Consider the following 12126-nt stretch of genomic DNA (forward strand, 5'->3'; position numbering starts at 1 on the left):
GACCCAACCAAGCCCAGAGGGGAATACGATACCAAATGACGCCTTCAATAAGCTTTTTCAGTGGTTCTTAGCTCCTCACACATGCATCTGCATGCCTTGCTTTCCAAAAACAACTGCACATTAGTGGCGCGAAAATGAGGCTCTGCCTATGACTAGAAAAGGCCCCCAGTGAAAAAAGTGTCCAATACAGTGCCTGCCGTTTTGTTAATACATCCCCAAGATTAAAAGAACTATTTATAGTTATAATCCACTAAATATACTTGTAAAGTAATCGTTTTAGCCCAGAAAAATGTCTACCAGTCTTTAAAGCCCTTGTGAAGCCCTTTATTCTTATACTAAACTAAGAAAATGGCTTACCGGTTCCCATAGGGAAAATGACAGCTTCCAGCATTACCAAGTCTTGTTAGAAATGTGTCATACCTCAAGCAGCAAAGTCTGCCCACTGTTTCCCCCAACTGAAGTTAATTCATCTCAACAGTCCTGTGTGGAAACAGCCATCGATTTTAGTAACGGTTGCTAAAATCATCTTCCTCTTACAAACAGAAATCTTCATCTCTTTTCTGTTTCAGAGTAAATAGTACATACCAGCACTATTTTAAAATAACAAACTCTTGATTGAAGAATAAAAACTACATTTAAACACCAAAAAACTCTTAACCATCTCCGTGGAGATGTTGCCTGTGCAACGGCAAAGAGAATGACTGGGGTAGGCGGAGCCTAGGAGGGATCATGTGACCAGCTTTGCTGGGCTCTTTGCCATTTCCTGTTGGGGAAGAGAATATCCCACAAGTAAGGATGACGCCGTGGACCAGACACACCTATGTTGGAGAAAAATCTCTTTATTTCTCACAAAAACTGCACCTTTATACTCCCAATGGCTCGGGCACTCACCAACTCCTAGACCCAGGCAAACGGAGTAAAAACATCTTCTCCCACAGCTAGCTTGATCAGGAAAGAGGAAATGAAAGTGTGACCACTCCCGGTCACGTGGTGCGCAAGGCAGGACCACCCCTGCTATGAGAAAAAGCGTGCCAAGCTACAACCTGCGCAGTGTTTAAAGTGAAAGTAAAAACATGTGTGTTCCAGCCACCTAACAAACAGTCATGAGCCCAATGAAATCTTACACATAAAGCAGCATAAAATCAAAGCATCACATTTGATTAATCCCCACTGTTCAATAACCTCCTTCAGGATATATTAACCCATGATTTTATTAAGATAAAAGGAGTCACACTGTGACCCTGTCTTCTAGCGTTTTCAAAATATGTAAAAAAAATGTAAACAATCTTTCCAGAATCCATGCTCTGGAACAGAAGCACATCCTCTCAAGTGTGACAGTCTTGTAGCAACGTTCCTGACATGGACTTGAGTTAAGAAAAAGCAGGCAGTGAAACTCGTCAACACTGATTGCTTAAAGAGCTGTTAGCAAGCAGTCTGGATGGGTTCGCAGAAAGACTATCCCTGCATATCCAGACTAACTTTCGTCAATGCTCTCAATGAGAGGCTGACAAGACTACTTAAAACTCCAGTCCCATATCAAAGGGCAGATAACCCTCCTAAGGAATAACTCCGAAATCTTCTGACACTTCTCTGCCACCCTTCTGTGACAAAAGGCAAAGCATGACTGGAAGATAGGGGAAGTGGGAAAGGTATTTAAGCCTTTGGCTGGGGTGTCTTTGCCTCCTCCTGGTGGCCAGGTTCAGTATTTCCCAACAGTAACAAATGAAGCAGTGGACTCTCCTTATATTAAGAAGAAAATACCCTTTTTTTTTTTGCACAACAGTTGGTGTGTCTATATACCTTCCATAGCCACCCTTGCTCTACTTTTTTCTTTTCTATGTTCAGGCTGTACAGTCAGTCAGCTGCTATATAAGGTCTGCCCCATACACAGCAGGGAGTGCTCCTGCAGTTCTGCTGTAGTGTTTATAGCAATTTAATGACAGGTGAAGCAGCAGAACAAGTTTGTGTAAGATGCAATTCTGGAAAAGACTTAAATGTTGCGTTGGATTTATTTGGGAAATACCTGATTTGAATGTTGGTAAGAGACCTGTAGTCGCAGCAGTAAAGAGTACAATGAAGCCCCCCCCGAAAACAAAACAACTAAATGTACATTCATGATTTTTCCTGCTTTTTGCTGTAAAATACAAAATGTATGGTGAAATGTACTTTAAAGAAAAAAATAATGGGAAAATGAATTCCATCCGGCTTTTCAAGGACTTTGCTTGGCTTGCAAAAATGTTGTTACTGGATTAAAAATGTTAATCGATTTTAAAACCTTTTTTTTGCATGCAGATCTTTTCCAATGAGGTGCTTAACTGCGGATATATATATATATATATATATATATATATATATATATATATATTTATTTATATATATAAAGACTGTAATGTTCCTTTAAGATAAGTCAATAATTACTTTTGTGCCTTTTTGCTGCTCCTGGGCAGAGATTTCCATCTTAAGATAACAGTACAACTAATATGGCAGCATATTAATTTAACAAAATAAGTGCTACACTGTAAATCTGGGTTTAAGCCTAAAATGTTTTACTTTTAAGCTAGAATCTAACATCTGTAAACGGAGTGTGGAGATGCAGGTATTAGGACTTATCACTGGTAGGGACACCAGTGGTGGTTACAGTAGTGGTAGTTTCTTGTCCTGCCGATGAGGAACTGTATGAATCAGAATTTGATGCATCAGATGCTAAGGAGGATTGTGGTTGTATAGGATTTGTAGCAAGAGGTGGAACGATTTTTAAGGCATCTAAAACTCCCTTGTAAAACTGTTGTGTTTCATGGACATACTCCCGAAACATTCTCTCCATATTTGTATTGTGTTGAATAATATGTTTTGTGAGTTCTACAACAGCATTTGTAGACGCAGACTGTGAATTAACCATTGATTGCATGTTAGTATGGTGTTCAGCCATTTGACGTGTTAAGCCTTGCATGGAATCATTTATGACTTTTGTTAGGGCCCGCAGCTCCCTATTACAGCTATCATTTGGGATCCTTGGGTTTTTTAAAAATGGATCCTGTTCTTCGTAATAGTGAGGCTCATTCTTAATAAAATCTTCGGAAGCGGGAGACTGCATATCTCCTAGAGTATCTGGTATGGTCGGGCACTGTGCCTTGAAGTGCTGTGTTTCAAAGATGGGTGGAGATGTTATTTCTAACATGGGAGAATCAGGAGTCACCGGTGGCTCCATAGTCAATAATAAAAGATGTTCTTTTTCAGCCTGATTAGTAGAGTCAGAATCACTGTCTTTTTCATAAGACTTCAGTGCTGTTCCCTCTTCTTGCACAGGCTTTTCTGCTACTGTCTCTGCAGTTGGGTGAAGTATGTTGGTGAATACACCTACAAAAATATTTGTGTTAAGAAAATATGACAACCAAAGGTTACAGTATTCTTAAATACATACATACATACAAATCTAGCTCTAGTCTAAAATTATTAATAAAACCACTGACAGCGCTTAAGGAATCCATAAATACTTTGACTATAAATTGTTCAAATGGTTAAAAAAATGTTTAAGGGACATTAAAAGTTGCATTTCTATCTGTATGGCACATGAACGTGAATCAACTATATATGTTAGAATATACTTTGCATGAAAAGGCTTAATTAAAGTTAAGCATTCAAAATTAATTATCCAATGATTACTGGGGGATAGATAAAACCCTCTACAAGTATTAAAGGGACACTCAAGACAAAATGTAACTTTAATGATTCAGATAGAGCAGGCAATAAACTTTTGTCTAACCCTTATAAATCCTCCCTTAGCTTACTAGCCCCCTTTTTTAAGGAGCTACCACTAGCGCTTTTCCACCGCTCACTATTTGATGTAATTTTAATCAATTAACAAAATGGACACATTCTTTTTATATTTAAACTTTTTGAGTCACCAGCTCCTACTGAGCATGTCCAAAAATTCACAGAATATACGTATATGCATTTGTGATTGGCTGATGGTTGTCACATGGTACAGGAAGAATGGAAATAGACATAACTATTGCATTGTCTTTTTATCAGGTGTTTATTGATTATGCAAATCCTTTAAAGCAAAAAATATGTTTACTGAGCAAAGGAATGAATGTATTAATTATACCGGTTCCTCCAACTAAATAATAGTGAGACAAAAATGCATGAACAATGTCAACAGGTCAATTCTTGCTATATAAAAAGGTACAAATTATTAAACATTACATCACAATTTTCATTTTTTTTTTTTTTTTTTAAAGATAAGGATTTAAACAATAGAAATTATTTTGACGACATAGAAAAAAATAATTTTAAAGGTTAGGAAATGTATAAATAGTAACTTACAACCAGTCCATACACTGCTAAAATATCCAATATTATTTTACAAAGTATTCCATGGAAGCACCATATAATTCTGTATTCTGCTTTTGAGGGGACATTAGAGGTATGATGATGAAAAATAAATTGCACTTAACCCGCCCCTTGCACTCCTTCCAATAAGGATGATGGCATAGCTCTATGGCCAATGAGAGGTCTGTGATACTGTGCAATGACATGCAGTAGTTCATAGGCTACAATAGTTCTATCTTAGTAAGTAGGCAGGGGACGATTATGTCATTTTTAAAATTGACTCTAACTTAATAAGGGACCTTCGTTAAAATAAAAAAAAAACTGTTCCAATTGCAAATTATATTTAAAAATAATCTATGATGCCGAACACGGACATTCTCTGCTATATGAGTAATACAAGACTGTATTGTCCTCACACACACAGAGTAGTTCGGATTACCAGCTTTTGTAGAATGAGGAATAAATCAAAGATCACACCGCAGTGCCAGCTGGTAGAGAAGTGCATTTGTTTTGTTACGAACACTGTTGACAAAACGAATATCCAAATAAAAGCAATTAAATTTGTTTCTTTTAAAAAAAAAAAAAATTGAGGGGGGGGGGGATGGGTTGGCGGTGTTAATATTTTCCTTGCGCACTGAAGAGCACACTAACCCGATCCTCTTCTTACCAGAGCCCGAGATATCCTAATCACTAAAGTTAACGCACTCTCCAGCGTGCAAAAGGTAAGTATAAAGCTATAGGTAAACTTTTCATCTATAGCCTTAAACATTGACATTCTTTTTAAGGAAAACAAAAGTAAATGTTTAACTAAAATTCAGTATTTGTTTAAACGAAAAGAATACCAAATAGTGCAGTTAACGAATATTTGGGAAACAAAGTTCCCCAATTAGTTATGAAAATTTCTGAAGAAAACAAAATGTATGCTTACCTGATAAATGTATTTCTTTCTTGACACGGTGAGTCCACGAATCATCAGTAATTACTATTGGAAATATCACTCCTGGCCAGCAGGAGGCGGCAAAGAGCACCACAGCAAAGCTGTTAAGTATCACCTCCCTTCCCTTAAACCCCAGTCATTCGACCGAAGGAAAAGGAGAGAAAAAAAACAGCACAAGGTGCAGAGGTGCCTGAGGTTTACAAAACAAAAAGACTGAACAAACAGGGCGGGCCGTGGACTCACCGTGTCAAGAAATAAATAAATTTATCAGGTAAGCATAAATTTTGTTTTCTTTCTAATGAAACGGTGAGTCCACGGATCATCAGTAATTACTATTGGGAATCAATACCCAAGCTAGAGGACACAGATGATAAGGGAGGGAGAAGACAGGGAACCTAAACAGAAGGCACCACTGCTTGAAGAACCTTTCTCCCAAAAGAAGCCTCACCCGAGGCAAAAGTATCAAATTTATAGAATTTTCAAAAAGTGTGTAGAGGACCAAGTTGCAGCCTTGCAAATCTGTTCCACAGAAGCTTTATTTTTAAAGGCCCAGTAAGAGGAAACAGCCCTCATGGAATGAGCCGTGATTCTCTCAGGAGGCTGCTGTCCAGCAGTTTCATAGGCCAAACAAATGACACTCCTCAGCCACAGAGAAAGAGACATAGCCGTAGCTTTCTGACCTTTGCGTTTCCCAAGGAAAACAACAAACAAAGCACTGGCGAAAATCCTTAGTCGCCTGCAAATAGTATTTCAACGCACAAACCACATCCAGGTTGTGCAACAAACGCTCTTTATGAGAAGATGGGTTAGGACTCAAAGAAGGAACAACGATTTCTTGGTTAATATTCCTATCCGAAAACACTTTAGGAAGGAAACCTAACTCAGTACGCAGAAACACCTTACCGGAATGAAATATAAGGTAAGGGGATTCACACTGCAACGTCGAGAGTTCCAAAACTCTTCGAGCAGAATAAATTGCAACCAGAAACAAAACTTTCCAAGATAACATCTTAATATCTAAGGAATGCATAGGCTGAAACTGAGCCTGCTGAAGAACTCGAAGAACAAGGTTAAGACTCCAGGAAGGAGTAACATGCTTGAACACAGGCCGGATTCTAACCAAGGCTTGACAGAAGGATTGGAAATCTGGCACATCCGCCAGACATTTGTGCAACAATATAGATAAGGCAGAAATTTGACCCTTCAAGGTACTTGCAGATAACCCCTTCTCCAGACCCTCCTGGAGAAAAGACAAAATCCTAGGAATCCTAACTCTACTCCAAGAGTAGACTCTGGATTCACACCAATACAAATATTTACAACATATCTTAAAGTAAATCTTTCTTGTCACAGGCTTACGAACCTGAATCATGGTCTCAATAACCGACGCTTAGATAAAATGAAGCATTCAATCTCCAAGCAGTCAGCTTCAGAGAAACGAGATTTGGATGAAGGAAGGGCCCTTGAAGTAGAAGGTCATTCCTCAGTGGAAGTCTCCAAGGTGGAAGAGAAAACATATCCACTAGGTCTGCATACCAGATCCTGCGAGACCAGCCGGTGCAATGAGGATTACAGACGCCCTCTCCTGTTTGTTTCGAGCAATGACCCGGGGAAGGAGAGCAAACGGAGGAAACAGATATGCGCTAGACTGAAATTCCAAGGGACTGCCACAGCATCTATCAGTACAGCCTGAGAATCCCTTGATCTTGACCCGTATCTCGGGAGCTTGGCATTCTGACGAGATGCCATGAGATCAAGCTCCGGCTGTCCCCATTTGAGGATCAAGCTGGAAAACCCCTCCGGATTAAGTTCTCACTCCCCCGGGTGAAAGGTCTGTCTGCTCAGAAAATCCACTTCCCAATTGTCCACCCCTGGAATGTGGATCGCAGACAGACAGCTGTTGTGGTTCTCCGCCCACTGAATAATTTTGGCTACCTCTGTCATGGCCAAGGAACTCTGAGTTCCTCCCTGATGGTTGATGTAAGCCACTGAAATTATGTTGTCCGACTGGAACCTGATAAACCGGGCTGAAGCTAACCGAGGCGAGGCCCGAAGAGCAATGAAGATTGCCCTCAGCTCTAGGATTTTTATGGGGAGAACTGACTCCCCCCGAGTCCATAGACCCTGAGCCTTTAATGAGCACCAGACTGCACCCCATCCCAGCAGGCTGGCATCCGTGGTCACAATCACCCAGGTAGGTCTGCGGAAGCAGGTTCCCTGGGAGAGATGTTCCTGAGACAACCACCATGGAAGAGAATCTCTTGTTGCCAGATCCATTTCTAATCGCGGAGTCAGATCCGCATAATCCCCGTTCCATTGACTGAGCATGCAACTGAGGTCCGAGATGGAACCAAACAAACGGTATGATGTCCGTGGCAGGCACCATCAGACCAATTACCTCCATACATTGGGCCACTGACTCCCGAATAGAGGACTGAAGGGCAAGACAAGAGTTGAAGATCCTTGTTTTTCTGACCTCTGTCAGAAAAATTTTCATTGATAGAGAATCTATTATGGTTCCCAAGAACACCCCCCTTGTAGCTTGAATAAAGGAACTCTTTTCCAAATTCACCTTCCATCCATGAGAGCGCAGAAAAGATAACAACATCTCTGTGTGGGAGTTTGCTTGTTGAAAAGATGGCGCCTGAACGAGAATGTCATCCAGATAAGGCGCCACTGCAATGCCCCGCAATCGGAGCACCGCCAACAGCGCTCCCAGGACTTTTGAGAAAATTCTGGGAGCTGTGGCAAGGCCGAATGGAAAAGCCACAAACTGAAAGTGTTTGTCTAGAAACGCGAACCTTAGAAACTTGTGGTGGTCCCTGTGGATGAGAATATGCAGGTATATATCCTTAAAATCTACTGTTGTCATGAATTGACCCTCTTGAACCTAGCGAAGAATGGAACGAATACTTTCCATCTTGAATGACGGTACTCTGAGGAACTTGTTTAGACTCTTGAGGTCTAAAATTGGTCTGAAAGTTCCCTCTTTTTTGGGAACCACAAACAGATTGGAGTAGAATCCCAGGCCCGGTTCCTACATTGGAACAGGAACTATAACTCCCAGGTCGGAAAGATCCCGGACACAATGTAAGAACGCTACTCTTTTTATCTGGTCTACAGATAATCTTGAGAGAAGGAACCTGCCCCTGGGAGGAAAGGTCTTAAACTCTAGTTTGTATCCCTGGGACACGATTTCCACAGCCCAGGGATACAGAACATCCCGACCAGGCTTGAGCAAAGAGAGGAAGTCTGCCCCCAATAAGATCCGCTCCCGGATCGGGGGCATACAATTCATGCTGACTTTGAGCCATTAACGGGCTTCTTAGATTGCTTCCCCTTGTTGCAAGACTGATTGGACTTCGAGGAAGACTTGGACTGTTCCTGCTTGGAAGAGGGAGGGGAAAGCCTTACCTTTAAAGTTTCGAAAGGAACGAAAATTACTTTGACGTCCTTTCTGTTTATTCCTCTTATCCTGAGGGAGGAAATATCCCTTTTCTCCAATAATATCTGAAATAATTTCAGCCAAGCCCGGCCCAAACAGGGTCTTACCCTTGTAGGGAATCGCCAAAAGCATAGACTTGGATGACACATCCGCAGACCAGAACTTCAACCATAAGGCTCTGCAGGCCAGTACAGCGAAGCCAGAAATCTTTGCTCCCAACTTAATGACTTGTAGGGAAGCATCCGTAAAAAAGGAATTGGCCAACTTAAGAGCCTTGATCCTATCCTGAATCTCTTCAAGGGGAGTATCTGTCTGAATAGAATCAGACAACGCATCAAACCAGTATGCTGCCATGCTGGTGACGGTAGCAATACACACTGCAAGTTGCCATTGTAAACCCTGGTGAACATACATCTTTTTAAGTAACGCCTCCAACTTCTTATCCATAGGATCCTTAAAGGAACAGCTATCCTCTATGGGAATATTGGTTCTCTTAGCCAAAGTGGAAATTGCCCCTTCCACCTTGGGGACCATTTGCCAAGACTCCTTGATAGAGTCAGCTATTGGAAACATCTTCTTAAAAATTGGGGATGGAGAAAAGGGAATTCCAGGTCTCTCCCACTCCTGTGCAATAATCTCTATAGCACGGTCTGGTACAGGGAATACCTCCACCGCGAAAGGTACATCAAAGTACTTGTTAAGCATACTAGACTTCTTAGGATTGACTACGACAGTCGGGTCGGAGTCATCCAAGGTAGCAAAAACCTCCTTAAGTAACAAACTGAGATGTTCTAGCATAAACCTGAAAGATACAACTTCAGCATCAAAAGAAGAAATTACACTGTCTGAATCTGAGATTTCACCCTCAGATGTTACCAAAGTATCTTCTTCCTCAGACCTCTGGGAGGAAGCACCTCGGAATAGCCACAACTGTGTCAGAAACCTTACTCACTGATTCTTTACATTTCCTCTTGCGCTTTCCCTGCAGCATGGGAAAAGCAGACAGCGCATCAGTTACCGCCGAGAATATTTGGGTAGCAATGTCTTGCAAGGTAACTCCAACCGGAGTGTGAGAGGAAACGCAGGGCACTGTATGTGTAGACGACAAGGTGTGGGACGCTGGAGGAGAAAGCTGCGGCATATCTTGAACAGGAGACCCCTGAAAAGCATCCGCCTTAGCTAATGATGGCTCAGAATCAAAAATTATATCCCTGTAATGCAATGTCCTTTCAATACATGAGGAACAAAAAGGGATTGATGGTTCCACATTGGAATCAAAACACAAGCTACATGTAACGTTTTGCAGGGCCTCTTGGTCCATCTTTACCCAATAACCAAACAAAATAAATAAAACTGCTTTTATTTAACTTTGAAAATTATCAGCAAAAAAGCGGTACTGTCACTTTAAATCTTAAAGGGACAAGGTACCCAAAATTTTTCTTTTGTAATTCAGAAAAAACATGCAATTTTAAGCAACTTTCTAATTTACTCCTATAATCATTTTTTCTTCGTTCTCTTGCTATCTTTATTTGAAAAAGAAGGCATCTACGCTTGTTTTGGGTTTAGTACTCTGGACAGCACTTTTTTATTGGTGAATTAATTTATCCACCAATCGGCAAGGACAACCCAGGTTGTTCACCAAAATGGGCCGGCATCTAAGCTTACATATTTCAAATAAAGATACCAAGAGAATGAAGAAAATTTGATAAAAGGAATAAATTAGAAAGTTGCTTAAAATGTCATGCTCAATCTGAATTACGAAAGAAAAAATTTGGGTACAGTGTCCCTTTAAACTAAATCTTTTTATTTTTCAACCGCAGAGCAGAGCTAGAAACCTCAGACAACCTCTTCACCTCAGCACTCTTTGCTGAGGTGCCTACCTGTCCTGCTGGTAACCGGATTCAAAAGTTTTGTCAACAGGCGATCGCTATCAGAGCCGCAACGATTACATCCATACCGGAACTCACAGGAAGTGAATCTGGAAAGGCGCGCAAAACTATCTTGCCGCCTCAGAAAAGCCCGCCTTCCTTAATCGTGGGCGTACCTTAACTGTAACTTCCCGGCCGCCATTAACTTCTATGTAGAGCCGCCGACAGAATTATACATGTAAAAATCACTACTGATTCTATCCACCATGTCTGGATCAAAACCGGAAAAAAACATAACTGAGCCTCTCAAATGTTTCCTCTCGTTCCCAGTGCCTACATAATCTGCCTACCTTAATCCTATTAACCCTTAATAGTATTACTAGTATTCAACGTCCCATACAGACTTAACTGTTGAAGTACCATATTTTCCTGACCCAAGAAAATTAAATTAGGCACTTACCTGAATTTAGATCTGCGCGGCAGCAAGACAGCTCACCTGGTTTGAAGGCATCCTCCCTCACATGGACCTGTGGAAAAAAGGAAAAACTGAATAATTCTACTCAGGCTTTCAAGATAGGGCAGCAACAACTGTTTGGGAGGCGCAGTGAGGATTATACCCCACAAGTTCCCAATTGCTTAAAAGCCACCACTACTCTACTCAAGAGACTGACATGGACTACGGCTAAACCCCAGGAAGGATCAGAGCAAATCTGCTCTGCTTTAAAATAATAAAATCTTGATTGAAGAAATTTCTTTCAGACGCCTAAACTTTACAACCTCCTTGCAACGCAGGCAAATAGAATGACTGGGGTTTGAGGGAAGGGAGGTGATACTTAACAGCTTTGCTGTGGTGCTCTTTGCCTCCTCCTGCTGGCCAGGAGTGATATTTCCAACAGTAATTACTGATGATCTGTGGACTCACCGTGTCATTAGAAAGAAAGAAATGTTTCTTGGCTGCACAAGTCTATCACCTTCTCTAATGTGACAGAGGCACTACCTTATTGCTAGTTGTTCAAGGTGGGGGATTCATACAAAGCCAACATCTCAGCCCAGAGACCGCTTGTTTGAAAGTGGGAAGTTTACCTATGTAAATGAGAGGTCTCATTTTTCTCTAAGGGTGAAAGTGATCACCCTAAGAATCACTAGCAGGAGAAATTAAACTTTGGTTCTGGTGGAGGGTGAGGACTCTATGAGTCCCTATCTCCTGCAATTCCACCACAAACATAAAATTAGAGGGTCATTTCCCACTGAAGGATACATGTGATCACCATGAAATGAGCTCAAGTTGTTAGGAAGGAGGTTAAAAAAAAAAGAAGAAGCCATAAGCACCTTTTTTATAGATTGGACAGCTGTTTCATGGAATAGACTTCTACTAGGTAAGGACAAATATGTTAAGGGAATTTGAGGATTCATCAAGCTTATACTTTGGAAGAAAACATGGTTATCATTTACCTCACTGACTTGCCAGGGATTTTGTAACAAAAAATGGTAATTGTAATCACCTGCCCCATATATAGTGCATTTAGAAAGTATTCAGACCCATT

The 12126-nt window shown here is 41.0% G+C and overlaps 1 protein-coding gene across 3 annotated transcripts in view; it reads right to left on the reverse strand.

Annotated features, from left to right (window-relative positions):
* Positions 1-12126, reverse strand: part of CYLD (CYLD lysine 63 deubiquitinase) — a 467344-nt gene that overhangs the window by 148170 nt on the left and 307048 nt on the right. The gene's annotated exons all lie outside the window — the stretch shown is intronic.

This window comes from Bombina bombina, chromosome 1 (assembly GCF_027579735.1).
Source record: "Bombina bombina isolate aBomBom1 chromosome 1, aBomBom1.pri, whole genome shotgun sequence".
Classification (NCBI taxonomy): domain Eukaryota; kingdom Metazoa; phylum Chordata; class Amphibia; order Anura; family Bombinatoridae; genus Bombina; species Bombina bombina.